This window comes from Solanum pennellii, chromosome 1 (genome assembly GCF_001406875.1).
Source record: "Solanum pennellii chromosome 1, SPENNV200".
Lineage (NCBI taxonomy): Eukaryota > Viridiplantae > Streptophyta > Magnoliopsida > Solanales > Solanaceae > Solanum > Solanum pennellii.
The window spans coordinates 29,676,341-29,693,987 of record NC_028637.1 but is presented as its reverse complement, the minus strand read 5'-3'; the positions used below and the strand labels follow the sequence as shown (position 1 = coordinate 29,693,987).

The window sequence follows — 17,647 nt, the reverse complement described above, 5'->3', positions numbered from 1 at the left end:
TGTCTTCTAGAACCAAATCCTCAAGCAATGAGCAATTAGAGATCAAACATTCAAACGTATCAGAAGATAATGTTACAAATTCTAATTTTAGGTTAATCAACTTATTAAATGCCTGAAGGAGGCGTGGAAGATGTATTTTACATTCCATGAGAAACAAATGCCTCAATGTTGAACAAATAAAAAAGAAATAAGTGATCTTGTATGGTGGATAAGTAAATGGATGTTGAAGGACGACATGTTGAATGAAATGTTTGTGAAGAAAATGTATCAAACAATCAACATTAGGACACACTTTTAGTCTACTAATGTCAAGGGTAACTTTGAATGTTATTCCTATATGAAACCTGAAGAAACAATCGAGAATGAGAATAAATCCAATGGTAAGGAATGTCAAGTCCTCTGGTGTTTCCTAGACCTTTTGATCAAATTTCACCTCTGGATTCTACAGCAACTATATCTCCAATCCTCAGAAAGTGTACTAGTTTTTACAACATCTCCAAAAGACAACTTATTTAGAATATCATCGGTTAAATGAATGAGAATGTTGCTTAGTTTATTAGGAGAAGGTAAATGTAGTCTTTGTTCATCTGGAGGCATGATAATCTGTAGAAAATAAACAATAATACCATTGGCAAGGTCCGCATATACGATACACGAACAACAAACAAATGTTCATCACCTTATTCATTTAACATGTCAAAACTCTAATAATAACAGAAAACGTGCATAATTTTTAGATGTCATTTGGTTTGATTTCTTTAATTTGCAACTATCGATGTAAAATTATCTGGTTAAGGTTAAATCAAACACATATAAAGTAATTTTGTATATAATAATAGAATTTAGAAGTTTAAATTAGTGATGTTATACTTATTTTACTAGAAAATTATAGTATTGAGTTCTTACATCAAAACACTATAAGAATGACATGTGTTTATCATAACATTATAAATCAATAGATAACACTTGAAACTTTCTTCAACACTAGAGGAGTTATTTGGTAGTATATGTAAAATAGTATTTGTATTAAATTTCATTACAATGGTTGACTGTAAATTAAACATTGGTACAACGAATATAACTATTACCAATTAACATTTTTTTTGGATATATGACCCCAAATATTTGTGCTACAAGAAACTGAAAATAATAATTTAGTTAACCACACACTTAATTTCGATATTTTGGTGAAAGAGAAGAAAAAGATACATCATGAAATTTTAATTTATGTATAAGCTATTAATAAGAACCCAACATCATGTGAAATAATATTATTTTGTTAATTCAAAGATTCATATCCAAACATTTAATTAAACCTAAAACCATCAAGAGTTGAATGACAAATCAGATTCCTATAAATTAAAAAAAATGTTTATAATTGAACAAGGTCATAATCATTATTCAAGACTAAGTCATAAGTCCATATGCCGTTAATCTATGTTTTCTCAATATAGCATAATTAGAATTTCACAGGTATTTTACCTTTTCTTAATAGTGTAATTATTAGAAAACTACATTTTTCTTAATAGTGTAATTATTTGAAAACAACAATCTTAAGAGAAAACAGGTTTGAGATAACTTAATTTTGTTGCTACCATTACACAATTAATCATAGTATGCAATAGTTCTTTTTTGAAAAAAAATTTTGAAAAAAAATATTACTGTTATTATTGTTGATTTAAATAGGGTTGCTTCAGAGTGTGGCTCAATGACCTTAAACATGAGGCATATGCCATAGGCCCCCAAAATCGAAAGGCATAATTTTTTTGTAAAAATAAATTTATCTTAAGCTTTTTGTAGAAAAAAACAAAGAATTTTTAATTTTTTTCTTAACTCATTTTTATGGATTAATTTTTAAATTTAACTTCCACATGGTATGCTTAAGATCATAAAATATAAAACTACTTTTATCAAAAATAAAGAAATAACTTGAATCTCACGTCAAAAAAGTAATAAAAATTTATTCTTCGAACTTATTTTTGGCTTTAGACCACTAATTCGATTGAACCACCACTGAATTTATTTATTAATTATGTGTACTAACTAAGGGTAAAATTTTCAATTAAAAAAGGACATAGGTTGAATATTGATTATTTGTTTCTTATTCATATTTTTTACTTGTCATTTGCTTTCAATACTCTCTACACAACTTTAACACAAAAAAAGGTGTATTTATCACATTCAAAATTGTTCTAGGAGGTATTAGCACATGTGAAGAAAGTGTGTGTCCTTAAAATTTCTATCATAGTTCAAAAGAGTAGTTATGTCTTTTTTGAATAAAAAGAAATAATACGTAAAAACTTGACTATGTTTTTCCATAACTTTTTGTTATTTTGGAATTCGTGGGTTCTAGGACTGAATAAGAATCATTGTCTTTCTTTTAGTTAGATTCCTAACATGATGTATTGGATCTATCAAAAAATATTGTTGTAGTTTATTAAATGTCCATTGTTAACACATTTTTCTTTCTTCAATCTAAATGTTGTTTGTCTAAAGTCTTATGTCATAATAGAACATAAAAATATTTGTATATAACATGCAAAAATGAGGTTAAAAATTGAAGACTTCAAGTGCACCAATAAACTTAAAAGAAATAAGGGTCTTAGCTAGATGCAAAACCTAGGTTTTGTGAGTGATTTCTCTAGCACAAGGATATCTCTACACTCATTAAGAGTGCGCTGTTAATTTTATCTTTTTTATTCTGAGAGATAGATATACATGTATATGCACCCACACATATGAATGTGGGTCACACTAAAAAAAATATTGTTTAGCGATGGAAATTAGTGACGAAACCAATTCTATCGCTATATAAAAACGGATTAGCAATGAATTAGTCATTTCGTTGCAAAAATTACAAACAATTTCTTGAGTTATAACATAGCAACGGATTGGCGAAGGAATATGCTTTTTGTCACTAAATAATAGCAGAAAACTTTGGCGACTTAAATTTTGATACGAATTTTGCAACAAAGTAGGTGTTACAAATTTAATCATATATTGTGACGGGATGAGTGAGAAAAAGTTTTTCTCGAATTCTAAATATATTTTTATGGAATTAAAATTATGTAGCGACAGATGTCATAATCCGTCGCTAAGTTGTTACTATTTTATTTACCAAGTCACACTCTTCTGTCCATAGAAAACAAAAAAAATTTACAATCCCTAAAAAACAGGGTTTTCTAGCAAGAGCAACAGCTAAGAGACTCTCCCATCTATCAGGTATTGTTCTCGTCCCTTCTCCTTTCTATTTCTCCCTTCTCCTTCTCCTTTCAATTTATCCAATCTCAGGTGAAAGGTGAAATTGCTCTTGTCTCATTCATCTTTAGGTGAAAACTGAGCTTCTGCTTTTGGGAATTTCTCTATTTTCATCTGTTCGGTAAGCTTCTAGTGCGGTGAAGAGGAGGATGTTGACTTCTATTTGGTAAAAAATAACTCGGGGAAAAGGATGGGATTATCCGGGAAGACCATTAGTCTTCTTGAAACTTTCATAGATACGTGATGCTAAGATACTGATGTACACATAATGAGATTTTTGTATTTATTTATTGTATGTTCTCTTCTGACTTGCCCGTTTAGTTGCTACCTTTTTTTCAAAACAACAACTAGTTAGAAAGCATTAAGTTTTTCTCAGAACACTTAATGATAGTGTATTCAAATAAAGAGTATCCTAAGTACTTCCTTACAGATGTGACGCTTATTTGGGTTTACATTGCTTTTGGCAACACAGAACTTTTTCTATTTTCTTACACAACTTCTTTTTCCTTCCTTTTTTTGAACATCGGCTATGTGTTAGGTTGTTGGGTTTAAGAGAGAATCCGTTATTTTATCTTATCAGGATAAAAAGAGGAAGAATTCACATATCATTTTTCTCCACTTCTTCCTCCTCATCTTGTACCTCGTCATCTTCTGCCTCATCATCTTCAGCCACTTTGGCGATATCATCGACAACATCATTATCATCTACCACATTAGTAGGTTCTAGGTCTATTATTTTCCACCACTTGGCATAATTTTCACTTAATCATTCCCCAGGAAAGCGGCGTTTGCAGAATTCTGTATTTCCTTCATGCAACTTAATACGTAAGATTAACTCACCAAGATCTTCATCAACCTGAAAAAATAATACAATATAGCTTTTGAAGAATGACATGAATTTGCATAATATCTCAAGACAACTAGTTACAGTTAATACCCTTGGAATAACATTTTCCTCTTCCACTGCCTCCTCAACTGGAGGAACCCAAACTTGCCTGCCTATATAGCAATTTATTCTCCTTGCTTTATGCACTCGTTGGTAGAGTAACTTTCTGGTTCCATCTGTTGGTAGACCTTGTGCTTCTAGTTATTCCTTTAATTTTGCTTCAATCATTTTACTAGCAAGTTTTGGTTTCAAGGCACTGTGTTCAGGTCCTTTGATGAATTCCCTTAGTCTCTCCTTAATACGTATGTAATCATACTTTGATATTTTCCCCAAAATTGAAGGTCCTTCACTGAATAAGGTTTTTAAAAGCTTCCGGTGGTGCAACCTCAACTCTTCAAAACATCATTGCGTAAAAGAGGTTTCCTTGAAATTGAAATAAATCGACCCTTGGGCATCAGGATCTAAAGGTGTTTTTCCCGTTCTTGGGACCCATCATTTGCGTCACCTGTGAGTCCACCTTCAACAACATACCTGAATGTTCGACCAACTAAATAACATCATATAGTGGAAAACCAAAGCTAGAAATTGAAGCATGACATCACCACAATAAACCTAGGGTAAAACGATGAATATACAACCAAATAATTAGAAAAACAACCAACCAGTAAACATGAATTAAGCGCAAGGCGGTCTATTATCAGTACAATTACCATGCCCACTATCTGGAAATATAAAAAATGTGAGCATATTAACTAAAAAAGAAAAAAATAGATGTGATAATAATGTGCTCCTAGAGGGAAAAAAGATCATGCATTTGAGGTTATCTAATCTTCCTATGATTATTCCAAAAACCCCGAAATCATGAAAGTCTAATTTTCAAAAAAATGGTTAGTTTTCTCAATAGTAAAACATAAGGAATTATCAACTTACTATTGTTTTTGTATCTGTTGGTGCAATTTTTTCCTTTTTTAAACTTTTAGACTTTTCGATATAATTTAAGTGTTCTTTTCATGCGATTCTAGTGTCGTTTTAGAGAGAAACTACTACTACTGTTTTGGTGTAATTCAATTGTTTTTCTTAGGCTTTTATGGTGAAATTTTTATGTTGTTTTGGTATGATTCTAGTGTTTTTTTACTGTGACTCTAGTGTGGTTATTTTTGGTTCAAGTCTAGTCCGGTTTTAGTGAGAATTTATTTTTGTTGTTTAGTGTAATGTAACCTCGATCAAGTACTCTCCACTATGATACATCATAAAAGCTTTATGTATCATATTAAGGGTACCTGACTCGAGCTAGCTTCCAAAAGTCAAACCTCAACATCTATTTAAGGTACACAAGGCTATGGATCTCTCCCCACATAGAGTACGATAAATATCCGTATAGGTCGATCGCTGATGAACTTAGCGCGTGTTGAGGTAGGGAGTTAGGGAGGGGGATTTGTGTGAATAGTTAGTTGTCATTGTCTATGTGGTAGACTTCCCAATTAGCATATTATTATTGACCATATGAGTGCAACAAAGAGTCCAAACCCCATTCTTTCATAATGCTAATACTCTAGGGAACTACTTTTGCTTGTGTGAGTATTATTATATGTTTCCAATACTCTGTGAGTATTATTTACCATGTGGGTGCAATAGATAGTCCATCTTGTTGTAACAACACAATTTCTTTCATGCTTAAAAGCTTGTGTATTTTCTGCATTTTCCTTCAAAATTTGGTTTGTTCCATATCTTTAGTATTTTCTCATTTTCTCTACTTATTATAGGAAAAATATGAAGAAATATTAAAGGAAGAAACATTGTCAGAAACTGATATTGATCAATATGAAGTATAATACCAAACTGCGGGGGGATAAAGAAAAGAAGAATATAGTGTCTTGGATCTGACGCAAAATATTACTATGGACAGAATCTTTGTGGCTCATCGTCATTACCACCTCCATTTCTCAATCAACATCGACAACAAATATGGACGAGTTTGTAAAGAAAATGATGCATGCACTAACTAGTCATCTTGTTTCTATTATTGTTGAGCAGGTGAGAGCATCGATTACTGTATTCCGCAGTCAATCGACTGCGGCACCCATGCCTCCTGCTAGTAATGAGAACGAGGTTGATACCTCAATTTTAAGTTGATACCTCCACAACTTATGTTTTTGATAATGTCACACTTTTGGAAACTACAAATTGCCCGTATAAACATTTTGATGAACATATGTTCTTTAAGAGTACTTGATAGTTTTCTTTGGGTATATTTAACTAGAAATATGTTTTTTTTGGAGTTTTATATTTATATATTATGAACTGTCTTAGTATTATGATATATGAATGTTTGTAAATTTTGCAGTATTCAGTAATTATTTTAATTTATTTCAGTAGTGCATATTTATATAAAAAATTCAAATAAGTAGAACAAATTTTAGCAACAAATTTAGCAATAAAACTATATAAATATAATGATGAATCAGTCCATTGAAAACATGTGGCGACATTTTGTCACTAAGACATCGCTAAACTTGTGACGAAACACCATTTTCGTCATACAATTATGAAATTAGAAATAAAATTATATAAATATAATTATGACTTAGTCCATCGATAACATATGGCGACGGAAATGATTCGTCACAAGGACGTCGCTAAACTTGTGACGGAACTCAATTTTAGTCACTAAGAGCTTACCAACGAGCATAATTGTAACAGTCAACACTCCGTTGCTAATTAATCGTGAGTAATTAAGGATTTTCATCATATAGTGAGGGATTGTGTTTGTCGCAAAACACTATTTTTTTGCAGTGTTAGCCTCTCATAACAAGATAAAGTTACTTCATCAGTGAAAATCCTTAATTCAAGTTCCAGGCTCTGATACGGTATGTAAAAGCATAAACATTTATGCTAATAGATAAATTCATATATATACATACCATGATTTTGAACGAGTATATTTGAGGCAAAAAATGAAATCAATCTCCCTTTGCCCTATCTTACACTACTATAACTGTCGTGATTGAATCGAGTGGAGGTAGTAACCCTAGTTAACATAAAAGGACCAATTTATAGGATTTCACGAAAAATGTTATTGTTTTTGTTATGCAACATGTAATCTAGTTAAATGGTGAAATCTATTTAATTATTAAAATAAAATAAAACTTTTATGGTAAAACTAATTTATGATATGTAATTATCATATTAGTAATATTAGAAGTGAATGCTAAAAATAATTATTGTTTATAGCCAATCTTTTTATTTTATAAAAAAATATGATAAATACACATGGCTATCTACAATTTGGTTGTAATATTAGGCATTTCTAGGCTAATCTTCATTTGCTCTGTTAAATCGCGACTCATCCAATAGAAGTTAACTATTTGGTAGTTTTAATAAGTTTTTCATGTATAAGTGAATTTGTTTCACTAATTTTTTCTCTATTTTAATCTTAGGCATTGTTAGGGACGGTAATTGAGTTAATTGGATCGATTTTAGGGCAATCATAATGGGTCAAGGAAACAAACAGGTTAAGATCCAATCCGAATTGAATTCGATTAGGTCAATATCCATTAAGCCAAAACGGGATAGATAATGAGTCAAGACCCAACTCAACTCAATTTTTCTCTAAATTTAATNGCAACACCTTTTTCTGAAAATTTCGCCCCATTCCGGAAATGGGAAGGAGGGAGAGACGGTTGGGATCGAGAGAGGTGTCCTTGGCGGCTACGTGTCTCGATCTGGAGCGGCGAGGACAGTCCGCGTGCTGGCGAGGACGACTGTGTCGCCTTGCGTGTTGCAGTCCTGCGTGACAGCGGAAGTACGCAGGCTTCGTCCTCTCTCGCTTCGCTCACGCGCGATGAAGAGAGGAGAGGAAAGGAGAGAGAGGAGTTTGGGGAGAGAGGGAGGGAACGTGAGGGAGACGCGAGGGTGTTGGGAGAGGGGGAAGATTTTTCCGTTTTTGGGTCTTTCTTCTTCTGCGTTTTTTTTTTCTTTTCTGGGTTTCTTTGCTCTTTTCAGGGGATGGCGTAAAGGGGGAGGAAGAAGAGGAGAGAGGGTCTGGGTCGGGTTGGACGGGTCAAGGGTTTGGGTCGGAGCGGGTTAGGTAGGATGGGTTGGGTATTTTTAGAAACTGAAGGGGATTTGGGCCTGGGGGTTAATTGGGAGTTGGGTATTTTAAAAGTTTTGGGCTGTTGAGTGTGGGTTGGGTTACGGAAAATGGTGTTGGGCCTGGGAATACTATTTTGGGTTGTCTTAAATTGGTGGGGGTAAAAGGAATTGGGCCTTTAATCTGAATATGAGAAGAGGGTAGAAAGGAGTGGGCCTGGAAATTTGGAATAAGGTAAGGATATACATATGTACATATATGTATATATACATATATATGTATATATACATATATATATATATTTATACATATATATATATATGTGTGTGTGTGTGTGTGTGTGTGTGTGTGTTTGTGTGTGTATAATGGAAAATGCATAAGTACCCACTCAACCTATGCCCGAAATCTCAAAGACAAACTTATAATATACTAAGTCCCTATTACCCCCTGAACTTATTTTATAAATAACTTCTACCCCTTTACGGCCTACGTGGCACTAGTTTGGAAGAAGTCAACACGCGTTGGACCCCAAAAGATAGTTACACGTAGGCCAAAAAGTGGTAGAAAATTATTTATTAAATAAGTTCAGGGTAATAGGACCTTACTATAGTATAAGTGTATCTCTGAGATTTTGGGAATAGGTTGTGAAGTTACTTATGCATTTTTCCCTATAAAAAATTCATACTACTACAAACCCTCCAACTTTTTCATGGTCTGCTTAAAATATTGTAATTAAACAAGTAAAAATTGAATGCCTTAAAATGTACAGAGCCATTTATGTTGAGGAATTTAAAATTTATATATAAACACTGAAAAAAAAAACTCTTCTACATATCACATAAATGTTTTGTCTAGAAAATTCAAATGAATATACCTTCGCATCTTCTAGATTCGCCCTTACCTAAAATTGGCAATAATGTAGGAATTTTGTATCTATAATACTGAACAAATGATATCTCTTTGTACTTCCTAGATTGCTTATACATATAAATGATGATTTCTTATAATAAAAAAAATGTCACAAAATCAGAAAATTGAATTTGTAACTAATCTATACAATTAAATTTAACCATTTTGAGTTATTAAATATCAACATGCAAAAAAACGTAAGTGAACTGAATTGGACAAAAGAAAGTAAATTTTCATTGACTAAATATGCCTGCCAATTTCTCTAAATAAACAATCACATTGATTTTTACACTTTTTTCCCCTTAATTTATGTGATATTTTTTTTTTTTTAGGTTATTTGAAAAGAAAGTCTTTTCATAGTCCTATATTAATTGTTCACTTTATTATAGATAATTCTTACAATCATTTTGATCTCATTTATCCTAAAAATCATTCCTTTTTTATTTTTGTAAATGTAATCATGTTTGTAAACCTTCAAAAAAAAATTCTTTAAGTGCAAATTAATGAAATTTATCAATTTTATTTATCAATTCTTATAATAAGAAAAATAAACAACTAATATAAAATAAAAAAGACATATTTTAACTCTAAATTTTAAAAACAATTTATAATCACATTAATATGTAACATTTTTATTACATGTCACATTTCAATTTCCTTTTCATTTTAAATTTTTTTATGTCAAATTAAATCGTGTCACGTAAATTGATACGTACAAGAAAATAAGGACCTCCATAATTAATTGCCCCAACCCACCAACCACACTCACCCATTCCATATTACATTTCTGTAATATTTAATTTAAGAAGAAAACTTCTCCCCCTTCTTCAGTTCCCTCTTTCACTCCAGGGTGATGAATTTGAAGACTTCAAAATCATACAAATTTGTGTTCAGCAGCTAAAGGATAAAGTGTGCTCAAATAGGTATTTGATACTTTTTTTTTGGATGTTTACAGTAATAATTTTAGTTCTTGATAAGCTTAATATTTTCTTCCTTGTTCTGTTTAAAATATCAAATATTTCTCAATTGGGTGATGTTAATTTTGTGAAATAGAAACCCTATCTTCCTCTTTGTTCTTTTTTTGGGGGTAGATGTTGATTTTATGGGGATTTTTGAATGTTAAAAAAACCCTATTTCCTTTCTTTGTTTTTTTTGGTGTTTTTTAGATGTTGGTTTTACTGCATGACATTTCTTTTGAGTCGATGGACTATAGAAAATCAACTCTCAAACCTCAAACAAAGTTAGAAGTAAAATAATGTGTACATGCTATCCTTTGTAGACCTATGGAAGCTTACTTTCTGTCTAGCTAGTAGAAATTTCTTGTTTGCTAAGGAATTAGTCCACGTAAGATCAAGATGTATATATGTTGGACATGATCCTGCCTAATTTATGAAGAAGAACTCGAGAAGCATCATCCAATTTGGGATTCATGAGTTAATTTTTATTTCGAAGTTATGTTATGTGTTGATTTCCTGAGGAGAGGTTGATACATTAACTGGAAACTTACTTTTTGTCTGGTTAGTTAAGATTTCTTGCTTGTTAAGGGATTAGTCCAATTTAGAACGAGAAGTATGTTGGAAATGATTATTCCTTAAGAACAAGCATCACCCAATTTTGGATTCTTGAGTTTATTTCAAAATTATATTGTGTGTTAAATTCAATTAGGTGAGCTTCAAGTATTGATGGAAACTCAGTTTTTATATGGTTAGTAGGAATTTCTAGTTTGGTAAGGGATTAGTCTAAGTTAGACCGATAAGTATAGATATGTTGGACATCACTACTAAAAAAACATTGTTTAGCGATGTATACTAGATATGAATTTTATTACGTAACTATATAACGACGGATTTACAACGGAATAGACATTTTGTTGCAAGAATTGCAAATATTTTAATGAGTTATGATATAGAAACGGATTAGCGAGAAAACATTTGTTTGGTCTCTAAAAATAAGCGCGAAATTTTGCGCCGTAGTTTTCATTATCAATTTGGCAACCAAGTAAGTGTGACAAATTAAATTAATATTTTGCGACGAAATAATGATGGAGAAAACGTTACTAAACTTAAAATATATTTTTATAAAATTTAATTTATAGCGAAGAAAAATCCGTCTAAAACTAAATCTAAATAAGTATAATTTTTGCTAGCAACGGTTATTAAAATCCTTCTTTAAGTTTGTTGCAAAGTTATTTTTTTCGTAAGCTAAATCACTTCACTTTCCATTCTCACCAGAAGCTCTCATCTCTCAAAGTAAAGACTGTGTAAGCTCTCTGATGAAACTTTCCTTCTTTGATGGCTAAAACTCCCATCTTCTTCAATCTTCATCTCAAAGTAAGTGCTCTAAATCTCATCTCTTTAAATCTTCCATTTCAATCTAAAAAGTGAACTCTCAAACTATCATATTTCTATTTCTGATGGGTTTATGAAAATTGGAGTTTTTAGCTCTCAAATCCTTTCATTTCATTTAGTTTGAAGTAACATTGAGGTGTTGAAATAGTTGTTTTATCAATGTCACTATTCTGATAATAGGCTTGAAAATAATTTCAACTCTTTCCATTTCCTTTAGCTCAAAGTAAGTTTGAGTTGTTCTGAAAATAGTGATTTTAGTAGTTTGGGTATTCTAAAAATATGGGGTTTTTTCGAAGTAAGATTTTCTGAAAAATTAGGATTAAGGTTCAGCATTACAGTGATTTACTTTTATTTGCTTTTGTAAAAGTAAATTGCACACTGATTTGCTTAATTTTGTTTTCTTATTGAAGCTAGCTTTCATTTTTTGTGACTACTAACTATTGCTTTACTCTCTCCGCTGAATGGCATCTCTCTTTATCCCCCTCACAAAACTACCTAAGAGTTAATTGTTGTTTTTCATTTGCAATAAGAAAATTTTGCTATAAAAGATTGAATAACAACAGTGAAGGGTGCAAGAGCTGGTATTTGCTCTTTTTGGGAGTTGTTTTGGTGGTTTGGGAAGGTTGAACGTGGTCATTGGGAGAGTTAGGATTTTGCAAGACATTTCTATTATTTTTTATGAGGGGGTGCATTTCTTAAAGTCACTCAAAACTTTTGGAATATAAGATTGAGTGACATACATATTTTTGACATTGTTCACGGGATTGTGAAAATTGCTTTTCTGTTGTTTATTGTGAATAATTTCCTTATCATTCCTTTTGGGTTCCCGATATGTGCTCTGCTTCACATGAATTGTAGCAATACTACTATCCTCATTTGGCATTACATTGCAAAGGAATTCTATCAATAGAGTTAGGAACTTGACAAGAATGGCGATTAGTTCATCTTTTTGATATATTAATATTACTGTTATATCGAATCTAGCTTAGAAGTTACTTCTGTGGTAATTTTGGTTTTACGATTTAAAAACCTTTTGCCTTGTATGATATATTACTTCTTTTTTTATTTTGTAATCGGTATTCTGATGTTGTTTAGCTGAGAATCTATGAGAACAGTCTCTTGCATTTGGGTGAATAAGGTACAAAAATATGACATAAAACATAGAAGCGATTTTAAGTAAGCATGTCTATAATTTTGAAAAAGATTAGACATATTTATATAATCAACTAAATGAACAAGCAGAGGGGATCATGCAGAATAGCACCTTGAATATGGCGCTATATGTGTTAGATAAGGATCACACAACATGGCTTCTCATTATAAGATCAGCCACATACTCGTCCTGAAAGTATAAATAACCAGCTTTGTTATGGGGCTAGGTTTATACACTAAAGTATAGGCTAAAGGTGTTAATACGCTGATCTGGTATGTTATTATCATTTGTGAATATGTTTGCTTGACGATAAGAATTTGAGACTCCATGATCAATGATATTGGCTAAAGACACATGTTAAGGGCTTATGCAACTCAAGACAACAATTAATTCATATTAATTGTTTAGTTGTTATTTGTTTCTATTGTTGTTATTAATAACCAAGACGTCTGATGTTTCAATATAGAAGGTACCTATTACAATAACATTATACTTAGTATTTGTTTGTCTTTCACTTGAAGTAAGCCTTGATGTGTATTTTCCCCCTTGATTTTTCTAAAGATATCTCTCAAGATATTTACTTTACTAATCGTAATACTAAACGTCATCAGGAAGAAGGGTAGTAATCGCCAAAGATTGGTATTCTAAACTTTAACTTCTTTTTTGCTCTTATTTGCTAGAGAAATATATTCTGGACTTCAACTTCTTCATTGGGTTTATTTGTTGGACGAATTGTTGTACGTATAGAGGAAACTCATGTGATTGTCTTACAAGCTGTCATTTTGAAGCGAATATTCCTTATTTTGCTAGTATTTTTTGGTAGCGAGGCTGATCTGCCACTGTAATTAGGTATTTTAATTTTATAAGATTTACTTAACCTCTACCTTAAGCTAAAAGTGTGTGCCAATTTGTTGTATGACTTATTGCACCTTGTTCTTGGACGTAGTGTTGCCAAGACTAAGTGTTTCTCTCTAATTGAAGGAATTGAAATTCATATTTTAACTAGGTAGTATCAGTAAGTTGGCTGCAATTAGAATGTTTTAGTAGCTTGATTTGTATTAAAATGCTTCATTATTTTGTGAGTTGGCTGAAATTAGAATTCTTTAATAAGGAAAACTTTTATCTAGCAAAGTTAGGTTTGAAAAGCTATTAGCTTCCTTTTTTCCAGATTTACCTACAAGTAATTTCAGCAACTTATTTTGTCATGCCTATCTGTATATTTAGACCAAATTTTGAATATAAATGAGAATCAGTGACTTTCAAGTATGCATGTTCTTAAAAATGTGCTTGTTATTGGAAGTAGTCCTTGATCAACTTGTGTTTGTTACTAAATGTTTCATTATTTAAACATGAATAGGTACATGAATAATCTAGAGTGTAGTTAGATGTATGAGAGGTTGGATGGTTGAGGGGCTATAAATTAAAGTTTCATAGATGGCGTTGATAAATTCATCCAATATGCATGTTCTCAAATGAATCACATGATAAAGTTAGATGTCCATGTAAAAAGTGCCACAACTTTAGATACATGTAAGTTTAAATTGTTAAACATCACCTTTATAAATCTTGATTTGATGATGACTATTTCGTCTGGAAGCATCAATGGGAAAAATAATTGATCAATGATATTTCTTCGGGTCAATATTTGCATGGTAGTTCTCAGCCTGAATTAGAATATGATATCCCATACCGGCAAATGATCTGATAGTAGTCAATATTTCAGTCTCTTACAAGGCTAATCCCTTTACTAATTTGTTTCTTTTCTTTTATGATCTCTTTACTATATGGTTAAACATAATGCCAACTGTTTCATTCCTATATTTGCAGGCATAAGTTGTTTCAGATAATGTGATAGCTTTTTTGGAGGCATTTTAAAATATTTTAGCACATTTTCACTTGATTGGAAAATACTTTAGTAATCAACTTATTGGTTGTAAGTTGTAAGTATCTTCAAGTTAAATGTACTGCAATCAACTTGAAAGGTTATGTATTTTCTACATGTCCAAGTAATGGTTTTCCTTATTTATTTGCTTTGAAAATCTTAGATGGTAAAGTAAAACTTGTTAGTTGGTAACCCTAGAGGACATGCACCTCTGCTTTATTTATTCCAAAAGAAATCTTAGTAGTTATAAGGAGCATATAAAATGCACAAAAGTATCTTTATGGGGGTAAAGCATTTGGGCTAAACAAATTAGATAAATAGTTAAACTTTCAGATAAGAGGTTTGAGCTTTTGTGCTAGCAAAGAATCAGGTGTTTCTTCTATCCATAAATATTAAACGCTGATTGTTGAAACCATTTCCCAAACCATTCTGATGATTTTATCAACTATATAAATATATCAACTTTCATAGGCTTGCTTCACTGCCTGAGGCATGACCCATTTCAATCCAAAAGTTGTATGGAAGAAGTTCCAAGCTTCATAGCACTAGTGTGAGTTCTTTTGCATAGGTTGTCTTGGGTTAGACATGTCCTTCTTAGAAATGTGAAGTGTTTGGTTTCCTATTCATTAGAAACCTACATAATTGACCAATATAAGGAAGAATCATGTCCAACATATATACATCTGGGCTAACTAAGACTAATTCCTTAATAGGCAAGAAATTTCTACTGGCAAGACAGAAAGTAATTTTTCACTTCATGCGTCAAGTTTACTTAAGGAAATTTAACAAACAACTTATCTTTGGAATAAACATCAACTCAAGAATCCCAAATTGGGTGATGCTTCTTCGAGTTGCGTCTTCACATATTCGGAAGGAGCACATCCATCATACTTCTATGTCTAAGTTGGAGTAATTACTTAATAAGCAAGAAATTCCTATAAGTAAGTTGCATTTCACCCTCTTCTAATAGTACTTCATAAAACATAACTATCTTTAGGTGATTAAATGTTATATCCGAGAACCTTGCAACAATCTTGTCAACAACCTCATGGGGCACATGTTCCAAATAATCACCATCACTAAGGATACATAATCATTCTTCTTGTAGCACAAATGTTTGGGGTCATATATCCAAAAAAAGGTTTATTGAAATAGTAGTATTAGTTGTACCAGAGTTAAATTTACAGTAAAACTTTTGTACTAACATTTAATTCAAATACTATTTTTATATATACTACCAAATGATTCTTTAGTATTGAAGGAAGTGTAAAGTGTTATCTATTGATTCTTAATGTGGCAATAAACACATGTCATCCATATAATATTTTGATGAAAGAACTCAATAGTATAAATCTAGTACAATAAGTATAACATTACTAATTTAAACCTCTAAGTTCTCTTCAAATTGTATACAAAAAATACTTTATATGTGCTTGATTCAACCTTAGCCAGACAATTTTATATTAAGAGTTGCAAATTAAAGAAATAAATGCAAATGTCATCTACAAATTATGCACCTTTTCTTTATTGTTAGAGTTGTGACATGTTTGTTTGTTGTTCGTGTAGCGTATACTCTGATCGTACCAATTCTATTCTTGTTTAATCTACAAATTATCATACCTATAGATGAACAAAGACTAATTTCACCTTCTCCTGATCTACTTAGAAACCTTGCCATTTTTTTAATTGATGACATTCTAAATAGGCCGTCTTTTTGAAATGTTGTAAGAACTTGTACACTTTCTAAGAATTGGATATATACTTGTCCAATAATTCCACATGAGGAATTTGATCAAACGGTCTGGGAAACAGTAGAGGAATTGACATCCCCAACCATTCGATTTATTCTAATTATCGAGTGTTTCCTCAGGTTTTACATAAGAATAAAATTGAAAGTTACCCTCGACAATACTAGTATAAAGGTACGTCCTAATGTTGATTGTTTGACATATTTGCTTGACACAAACCGGTGATTCTTCTTCGAGTTTTTTCTTCACAGATGAGGAAGAATCATGTCCAACATATCCTTAGGAAACAAGAAATTCCTACTAACCATACAAAAAGTCATTAAGTACTTCAACCTCGCCTAAGAGAATTTAACAGACAACATCACTTCAAAATAAACATCAAGTCAAGAACCCCAAATTGAATGATGCTTCTTCGAGTTTCTTCTTCACATATGAGGAAGGATCATGTTCGACATAAATACTTCTCGATCTAACTTGGTCTAATCCCTTAACAGGAAAGAAATTCCTGCTACTTAAAAAGTAAGTTTCCACTCAGTGTTTCAACCTCCCTAACAGAACTTAACACACATCATAACTTCGAAATAAACTACCAAAGTCTCAAATCATACATCATTTAATAACAAGCATGAAATGTAAAAACCATCTTTGTTCCCTAAAAGAATATTCAAAACATTAATCCAGGTTCACAATTCTATGTTTCCAAGTAGATAAAATCTTTATAGTACCTTAAAGCAAAGGCAAGACACAGCTTTACTGCTCCATCACCCAAACATCTCATTTCTGTTTGCACTTCCAAAACAGTTTTGCCAAAGATTATGAAGGATTGTAATAACGATACTAATTAATATGATACACAACTTCTGCTTAAGATGATTCCCGTTGAAAATTTGTTATCTCCGCGAATACTTTGAGACTTTGCCAATAAAACCTTGGTAAGCGGCATTTCACCCTCCTCTAATAGTTCATCATAAAACATAATTGTTCTCAAATGATTAAATGTGATGTCCGAGAGGCTTGCTGGAATCTCATCAACAACCTCCTAGGGCACAAGTTCGAAATAATCTCCATCATTAATGATACACCCGTAAGAAAAATCAAGAAAAAACCATCAAATTCATTACATATGAATATAAAAACATGAAAAGATAGAGAGAAAAATAAAAATTAATGACAACCTGAAATATCAATTTCTTCCAAATTTGGAGAGCTCCGTCGCATGCAAAGAGCAAATGAAAGCTCAAATAACACTCCAAGAGTAATAAAAGATATGAATAGGCATTTGAGACTGTTAAGAACTAATGGAAGCCTTGTTGGTATATATTATGTTTATCCAATATCGACCTATGAATAAAATAACAAAAATCAGGACGCCA

At 31.7% G+C, this 17,647-nt stretch overlaps 1 long non-coding RNA gene across 2 annotated transcripts; it reads left to right on the top strand.

The window, feature by feature from the left end:
- The first annotated feature begins 6,762 nt into the window (after positions 1–6,762).
- On the top strand, positions 6,763–14,628 carry LOC114077557. 2 transcript variants are annotated; one of them, XR_003578889.1, is made up of 4 exons: positions 6,763–7,011; positions 9,993–10,066; positions 11,375–11,473; positions 14,472–14,628. It is a non-coding gene; the product is annotated as an uncharacterized LOC114077557 (long non-coding RNA). The 2 variants fall into 2 exon arrangements; XR_003578882.1 differs by having other exon boundaries at positions 9,975–10,066.
- Positions 14,629–17,647: the final 3,019 nt, after the last annotated feature.